The sequence below is a fragment of the Prunus dulcis genome, chromosome 7 (genome assembly GCF_902201215.1).
Source record: "Prunus dulcis chromosome 7, ALMONDv2, whole genome shotgun sequence".
NCBI lineage: Eukaryota > Viridiplantae > Streptophyta > Magnoliopsida > Rosales > Rosaceae > Prunus > Prunus dulcis.
The window spans coordinates 3,800,748-3,809,943 of record NC_047656.1 but is presented as its reverse complement, the minus strand read 5'-3'; the positions used below and the strand labels follow the sequence as shown (position 1 = coordinate 3,809,943).

At 39.4% G+C, this 9,196-nt stretch overlaps 1 non-coding gene across 1 annotated transcript; it reads left to right on the top strand.

Annotated features, from left to right (window-relative positions):
* Nucleotides 1-1,625: 1,625 nt before the first annotated feature.
* TRNAK-UUU lies at nucleotides 1,626-1,698 on the top strand. The gene has a single exon. It is a non-coding gene; the product is annotated as a tRNA-Lys (tRNA).
* Nucleotides 1,699-9,196: the final 7,498 nt, after the last annotated feature.

Sequence of the window (9,196 nt, the reverse complement as noted above, 5' to 3'; positions counted from 1 at the left end):
GAAGCTTTCCCCACTCAGGTTCCTGGGAGCGAGCCTTGTCTTTTTCCATTTTCTGGACCTTCTGAAAAAGGAGTCGGACAACAGGGTCTCGGCTTGGGATTCCTTCGGCATCATAATCTTCCGAGCGTCTCCGCGGGCTCACGGAGTTATCCCCCGAGTATCGAGGTGTTTTCGAACGGTAGGTGGAAGTTTGCGTATTGGAATGTATGTACTCGGACGTTGACTCTTCTGTGGCGTCCAGCCCCTTGACCCTCCGAATAGGCGATTTGCTTCCTAGGGCGTTCAGCCGGGACTCCCTAAGCCGAGCGTCAACTCTGACCGGAGATCTCTGTCTCTCTGCCTCCCGATCGTTAAGCCGGTGTTGGCAATCAGAGTAGACCTTCTTCGGTATGTGCGGTTGGTCCCTAGGTGTCGGCACCACCAGTTGTTTGGAGGGCGCGGGCGTTGCCCTTGCTGCCCTTCGGTGCCTCCTCCTATGAGGGGTTCCCAAGCTTTAGGAAGAGTGAGTCGTCTGGACGTTCTGCGGTTGCTGCTGGTGCAGCTGCCGTTGGGTTTCGTCCACTTTGGACGAAAGGTGGTGGTTGTGCTCCTGAAGCCTAGCCATGTCCTTTCGCAGAGATGCGATTTGGGCTACTAGCTCGGCCTCGGCGGTTGTTTGGGTTGATGGGGCATTTCCGTAGGGAGTGCATGGGGGTAGTGCTGGGCTAGCCCCAGCTTGCCTTCCGAACGGTGCCCCGTCCTCCGATAGAAAAGTGGGTATTGAAGTGGTCCCCATGTGTTTAGGAGATAGTGGGTTAATTATTTTTCGTTTCCCACAGACGGCGCCAAACTGTTGATGCGAAAAAGTGGTTTGACACGTGGTTCGCCCAACTTAGTGATATTGTGTCTTCGGAAGGGAGTTAGTCTTCAAAAGATCGAGTTCCTGCAAAAAGGGAACGTTCGGTAAGACCTAGTGGTACCGGTGCGGTACCGGCCGAAGGCTCTCCGATGCTTAAATAAGTACGGATTTAGTAAAGATTAGACTACAGATCAAGCGGTAGCGTACGGTTGGTTTTTCTGTCCCCCTCTTTTGGGAATATGGGTCTCCTTATATAGGCCTTGGGAGGCGTGCATTATGCTCATATTTCCGATGTGGGACTGTAGGAGCTGGTCGTGAGCATGACACGTGTCCCAGAGAAAGAAGCATCAAGATGTATAGGATTCAGTAGGATCCTTGCCGAAGGGCCTGCAGTGTTAAGTGTTGACTCCGTCCACGTGTCAGGTGGTCATTGGTCGTTAATATACGGTATAAACAAGCAGTGAGAGCAACTTTAGTATCCCCCGTTGACCTTCTTTTGCAGATAGAATCTTCAATGAGTGCAACAAGCAACCTTACTAATAAAGGTGATTGTTGAGTAAGGCCGGCTTTCAAGCCCAAGCCCCTTGTATAGGTTGGGTGCTTGAGCGGATGTAGATCAATCAAGGCTTTCCTTGAGTTTTCAATAAAGCCCCTTGTATAGGTTGGGTCCCTTATGTTTTCTTTGCTTGCTCTGCCTGCAGTACGAGCCTCATACAGAGCCGCGCCCCTTTAATATGACGAGGATAAGTGGGAACCCTTCTTTTTTTTTGGGCACCAATCATTATTTGGGTGTATAGCTCGGTTGGTAGAGCATTAGGCTTTTAACCTAATGGTCGCAGGTTCAAGTCTTGCTATACCCAAACCTACGTTACACTATACTATTAGTAAGGATGCATAGTAGCTTTCAAAGATCACTCTTTGGCCTTTAGACTCGCTTCAGCGATTTCTCCCGTTAAGGAGGGTAATTTGGTAGCTTTGCTAAATATGTTTTTTAAAAATATCCAACACCATTCCTCTTTTTATTTTTTCATATTCCTTTTCCATCTTTCCTCTTCCTCTCTCTGTTTACTGTCTCTCACCTCCCACTCTCTCTTTTCTTCTTCTTCTCTCGATCTCTTTTTTATTTTTCCTTTTCTTCTTCCTCATTCCGTCATTCTCCATCTCTCCTTTGTTTACTTCTCTTCTTATTCGTCTTTTCATCTTTGTCTTTTTTATTTATAAATAATCTAATGTAATCTAATCAACCATTTTTTTCTCTTCTTGTGACCTCCCATTGTCTCTTCTTCTTCTTCTTCTTCTTCTTCTTCTCTCCATCTCTTTTTTTTTTTCCTTTTCTTTTTCCTCTTTCCGTCATTCTCCATCTCTCCTTTTTTTTTTCTTCTCTTTTTATTTGCATCTCTCGTCTCTTCCTCTGTGTCTTTTATTTATATATATATATAATCTAATATAATCTAATCTGTTGTAAACTAAAGAGAAATTGGAGAGAATTTAGAAGCATTCTACCAAATCTATCGATTACAATGAGGGATGAACCCTTTTGTAGGCAAAGCCTCTTCTAACATGTGGGCTCCACCTTCATTTACAACACTCCCCCTTGGAGACCACAAATGATACGGAATATGCCTCGTTAAAAACCTTGCCAGTAAAAAACCCAGTGGGACAAAAACTGGTCGAAGGGAAAAAGAGTACATAACCATGTGTAACATAAAATTCTTTGTATATTGACACGCGTGCAACACTGCCTCGTTAAAACCTTGCCAGGAAAAACCCAGTGGGATAAAAACCTGGACGAAGGAAAAAGAGTACAGTGTGTAAAGGTCTTTATTGATAGCACGCTCCCCCTGGTGCTTGGCAAAATATCTTGAAGCCATACTGTTGATCATCGGTCTGAATATCATAGTTGACACTGCTTCTGTGAGTCAATAGTGTATGAAGGTCGTTATTAATACCACGCTCCCCCTGATGAATATCTCCCCCTGAAAACTTCATGACTAGCTTGTTTTAGTAAGCGACCATAGAGATTTCCAGAGTCCGCATATCTAATAACACTTGAGCTATTGGTAAATTCACTCAAAAATATGCCCGTATATGGTGTTATGCTTAGATAGCATCAAATATGCCTCACATCATCCCAAAATGATGGTGATGGAGTTGAGCTCTATCTGGAAAAATACGATGTTCGGTTCAATATACTTCCGGAAAATCCTTAAATTGTCCAACGGATAATCCTCATAAAAATGCTTCAATACTTTCTTAGTATAAGCAAGAATCTCGTTGGCATAATGCTCGATCTTTAAGTCGAGACAAATATTTCTGGAACTCTTGAGAAACTTTAATGTGTTGCAAACACATTATAATCAATATACTCACTGAGGCAATTTATGTACATTAACATTGAGTACAGATTTTGTGCTTCAGGCACATGTCATTCAGGGACTTGCTTCATGCAATTTCAATCCTTTCAAGGATTTTGTTTAAAGGGATTAAACTTTATGACACATTAAATAGCTTTAACCCAGCTATTTATACATCTTTAGGGAATCGCTTCTGGCGATATGCTCCGTGCATTTAATAACCCTTAAAGATAACATGTTGGTCTCCGTAAATGTGCAATAAATAAGGGGCACAATGGAATCTATAAATATGGAGAAAACCCAACATTCCTTATTGTTGAAGGAAAATGGTAATCTTCCTAATATAATTTCACCACCACTAATTAAATAATGGGGTTTTATTATTTTAGGTTCGACCCATTCGAGACGCAAGTCTCTTAATTACAATCCCTTGCTTCAAGGGAAAACCCTTTGATTCCATCATAAAGAAACAGAACGTGTGTGTTTGATTTTGCAGCTGCTCCCAAGTCCAACCTCAAGATGCCTACGTATCCTTTGCAGGAATCAAGCCACTCGTAGTTCAAAGATTCATGATGAATAAATGACTCATCACAAAACGAAGAATTTGAATGGGTTTGATTGAGGAGTTTGAGTGAATTTAGCTGAATAAATCAGGGATTCGATATGGAAATATGTTTGGGATGGTTGCATCTAGATTGAATCTCTAGATTGCCTACGTACCCTTTTAAAGGGATCAAACCAACGTAGTTCGAAATATTTAGAAATTAATGGGTAAGTGTGGAGTTGGTGTCTTTGAGACGATTTGAAGATTTTCATAGGTAGATTTAGAATTTGTATCTTTGAGATAATTTGAAGATTTTCATAGGTAGATGACCTATGGGGAAATTTTGAAATTAATGGGTAAGTGTGGCCCATTAATTGAGAATTTGTGTTTGAGATATTTGAATTTAATCTCGTTGGAATTTTCATGGGTAGATGACCCATGGGAAAATTTGGAATGGTTTTGTACCATTTTTATTATTAATGTCCAAAGAAAATTAAAAGGCATTTTTAATGAGCCCATTAAGGATTAATCCATCAACCACATAATTTATTTGGACCAACCCATGAAGTATTTTGGGCTTTTGAGAGTTAATGGGTAATTTGTTTTATCGACCCATCAATTTGTTTTTCGGTCCTTTTAGTTGGCCCATAAACAAAAGGTCCATGTCAGAAAAACTTTGAGAGCTAGTTGCATTTGAAATTGATATCTATTTGGAGTAGTAGAGATCGATCCAAACTGAGCCACTCCCATCCTTATCTGGATCAATTCAAACTGAACCCAATTATATATCTCTTCAGCCACTCATTTGCCACAATCAATACGGAGCCTAGAGTCTTAGACGCCAAAATCAAAGCAAGACCTTTGCTTTGCTCATATCTGTCAGATTTAGAACTACATAAACCATTAAAATATTAATTTGAGGTCTTGGTAACTTGAAGGCAGACTTGGACTACATAAACCATTGGAAATATGGGAGCTTAAAGGCAACACGTCAGTTTGTCAAAGTACAAAGGTACTTTTCCTTTGCTTTGTCCCCTTTTGGCTATTTCTTCCTTGTTTTGTTTTGGTTTCTTTCAGTAATACGAAACTCTTTTTTTTGGTTGCTTTTCTTCTTCAATCTTGGGCATGGCAGGAGGGCTCTCTTTGAGCAACAAGCTTCTTCATTTTGTTTTTGGTCTAAAGACCAAAATTTGGTTTGAAGAAAGCTGCTGGCAGCAAGCTGTGCATCCATTTAGCTTTGGCAAGTCTTTCTTCTTCTCTTTTGAATTTTGTTTCCCTTTCAGCTTCTTTGTTTTTGGCTTAAGTTTGCTTTTGGGTTCTTCAACAGCCGCAACACAGGAGGCTTCTTAGCCTGAAATTAGTGAGCCATTTTCCTTTTGCTTTTTGCCGGAGACACTAATTTGGAGTCTGGTTTTTGGTGTTGAGAGAAAAGAAAAATCATCTCTTCTTGAATCTTGCTTGTGATTTTGTTTTCATCATTTCCTTGAAGACTTGACTGCATTTTTTTTTTGTCCGAAGACAATTTTGAGTTCTCTGCTTCCTTCCGGTCTCTTGGTAACAATGGTATGATGCTTCGGTGCATTTTTTTTTATTTGGTGTGAGATTAAATCCCTCCATGATTATGTTCGTGGGTTTTGTACCCAAATTGGATTTGTGCTCTTGAGAACTCACTGAATGAGTTTTATGCCCAAAAATGGATATACCATTCAGGGTATTTGATTGAGGGTTACACACCCACAATGGATTTTGTATCCAATATTTTGTATCCATTTGAAAGGATTTCCTTTTGCTCGGCAGAGCTTTGTTAAACAGGAATCCTCTCATGGATTTGTTGTTCATGATTTAAGGGTTGCCACCCATTATGGATTTATCATCCAAGAGTTTTATTTGTGGGTTGCCACCCATGATGGATTAATAATCCATATAATTTGGTTTGTGGGTTGCCACCCGATGAGGATTAATTGACAGCATCCATATACCTGTGAAAATGTCTCTTCTTGTATTTGTGCTCCTGCAACTTTCCTTCTGCAACAATTTTCTTCTTCTGTCGTCTTCTCCTTCTTTTCTGTTCTTCTCCTTTTTCTTTCCTCCTTTTTTTTTTTAAATTCTCTTTAATGCAGAATATTTATAATAAAAATTGAATAACCAACTCCCCCAAAAATAGGAGCCACTAAACTCTCTTAAACGTTTTCATTGGTTGGAGACCCCCACCTTTTTCCAAACTTCCCCCCACCTTTTTCCAAACTTCTCCCCACCTTTTTCCAAACTTCCCCCCACCTTTTTCCAAACTTCTCCCCACGTATAACTTATTTTTGCCAGAAACATTGTGTCATACAAATTAGGTATATTCCCTTCTATTCCGAACACCCAAGTATAACTTTCAGTATTAACAAATTTTGGGGTTCGTACTGTGGGTTTATTCTTTCACGTTCATTCTTATCTATAATGGAATTACCCCATTCCATTTTGGCTAATGATATTGTCGACATTTAATAATTGAACGTGGTTCCAATTAACACAGCCCATTGATGATTTGAGTAGCTACTCCAAAATCAAAATTTGTCATTCATCAATTCATGATCCCACCATTCTCATGTGCATGCGATACATCAATTATAAGCATTTCTTTGCTTTTGGGTACCCAAGCCACTGCAGGGGGTTTTTATTATGTGAGAATGTGGATTATAACCTCCAACGGAGCGTTATTTTATAGTAGGGCGTGGATATTCTCCATTTAGAGAGTTGGAACATTTAGAACCCATATATCTGTCATGCTGCAGGCATGCTACAGATTAAAACATACATGTCAATTAATTTCTGGGACTTTAACCCATACAATTTGCTACGCATTAGGCGTGCACAATATCAATATTGACATGTCAAAGGATTGTCCTTTCGGGACTTCAATCCACATCATTTGCTACGCAACAGGCGTGCATCATATTGATCACTGCTATACCCATATTTTGTTCATATGAGACTTTAATCTGTGCAGTGTATTATCAATGTATCCAACTTGCAATCTGCAAAATTTGCGTCAATAATTCATGGATACATACAAGCCATTCTTTTGGAACGGACTTATCTCCCCATTTGGTTACCTTTCAAGATAAAATATCAAATAAGTATATAAGCATAAAATAACACAAGTATTGCTTACATCCTTAGGTGGGAGAAACTTTTCTCAAGTATCATTCAAGCTCGTATCGGCCCAGTAAATATAATATAGTGCTTGATGATCTAGACATATCCTGCAAAAGCAAAAATCACAATTCTTCTCTCTGTCAAAAACAAATAACCCTCAGAGTTAGGATCACTGCATGGATTCTTTCTTCGGATGTTCATTCTAAAGAAATAAAATCCCTTATGAACAGAGAGTTATAAAAAGAAAGAAAAGATACAAAAATTGTGATATTTATTGCAAGGTAAGGTAAGCAATCAAGGAAGGAAGCTGGTGGGAGCAGACAACAAGCTCTAATTTCTCCTAGTCTAGAAGGACCTTAGGAGATTAGAGCATAAGGTCGCCTTCACAGTTCCCTGATGTAGCGGAAACGTGATCATGGATAGTCTTGCTTCCTGAATGGATGATCAGAGATAGTCTTGCTTCTCGGGCATATTGAGTGCTTACTGATAAGAAAAACAAGTAGATATCGCATCACTAGGTATGGAGTAAACTGGATGTCTTCTGCAAAGAAAATTTCGTTAGTAACACATTTATACACAAATACAATGAATAGGTAGAACCGGTGAATTTCAAATTAACCATAGGAAAATTGCGAGATTCTCGGGATACTTTTGAAAAAGTAGCTCCGTGAAATCCGTAAAGCAAGATCGGCTTTGCCGAAAATAATACTTGAGAATGCCGAAAGTGCCGACAGGCATTATTAGAGGCCACGTGAAGTTTTGGACACTGGGAAAGAAAAAGATAATATGGGGATTCGAGAAGATATTGGGATCCTGTAAATGTTGCCACATTTTCGTCTATAGATATTGCCTTTGCAAAACTTGATTGGAGCAACTGCGTTTCAACTCAACTTCCTTCATTTTCTGAAACTTTAGTTTTTGTAAGACTTTCTTCGAAACCTTCTTAAAATGGCTTCCTCTTCTTCCTGCCCAAATTATTTCAATTTAAATTATGCTCCCACAACAACCAGTGACGCCAAAGTTTGGCGTCCATCCTTTGTATCCCAAAATCGTCATCTCACAGTTAATGATTCTGTGATGATGAATGATGCTACTGCTGTCATAGTAGCTAGGAATTTCATTACTCCAATGGATGAAATGCTGTTGACAGGGAGGTCTGAGGAAGAGGCTATTGATGACTCAATGGCTTCTAGCATTCAGAGTGCTGCTTCTGTTTCTAACATGGCTGATCGTTTGCGTGCTAGAGCAAACGAGGTTCAGAAGCTAACAACTGAAAATTCGTCTCTTCAAAGAATGCTTCATGAGTCTCAACAGGAGGTTGAGAAACTTAAAGGAGAGAATAATTCCTTGTTGAAACTGGTGAGTTCGTACTCCGTTGATACACTGAGAAGGCTAGACATGCTGCAGGTCTCAAATGAAAGAATTTTGGGAGACCACGAGAGACTCATGGCTAAGCTTAAGAGGCGCCGTCCTCTTCCTTCAGAGGCTTCTAGAACATAATGTAATTTTATAGATTTTACAAGGCCTGCACCTTCATTGCAGGTGGAAAAAATCTATCTGTTGTATGCCCCTTTCTTTTTATAATAATAATTGCGCACATTCTTAAACTTGCATATGTGGTTTTTACGTCTTTTCAAAATGACAATTTGGAATCTTGTGTCTTATAGGTTCAAGTAACCACATCAAATCTCTCAAATTACATATTTCCATGCATGTAAGCCCAGAACTTTTGGTCTGGGTTAAACACAAACTCTGAATTTATTCGTCCTTTTCAAATGGACATGAAATATGGATTGAGTAAAAGCCACGCTAATATCACAATATAGTAGTGAAGAGCATTAACTACTATATACCCACAACTTCAAGTTCAGGATCTATCATATATTTGGATCCATGGGCTTCCGGCCCAAATATAACAAAATATGTGGGGAGTCTCAATTCATTATTTGAGGTTTATACTGATATTATCCATTTCGCAGTGTATTCTTAACAACCGGAATTCACAAAATATATTCTTCCTTGAGATGTCGTTGATTATAACAAAATCGAACTTTATTAAATTCATCATCTTCTTATGCCAAAGAAATATGCGGCGTACCACAATCTGTTAGATTTTGAACTTCGGGCCAAAATCACATATTCTCATAGTATGGACATTTTTATAATTTTCTGTACATATTTCTGGACTTCAAGTCTTTACATAATTGTCCATATTTTGAGGAACTTCTGGCATCTCCTTTAATTGCTCATCCATGAGTTTAAGGAACTGCAAGTTCCCTTTTGTATATAGTGACAGTTTACCCAAAATGGTTAATA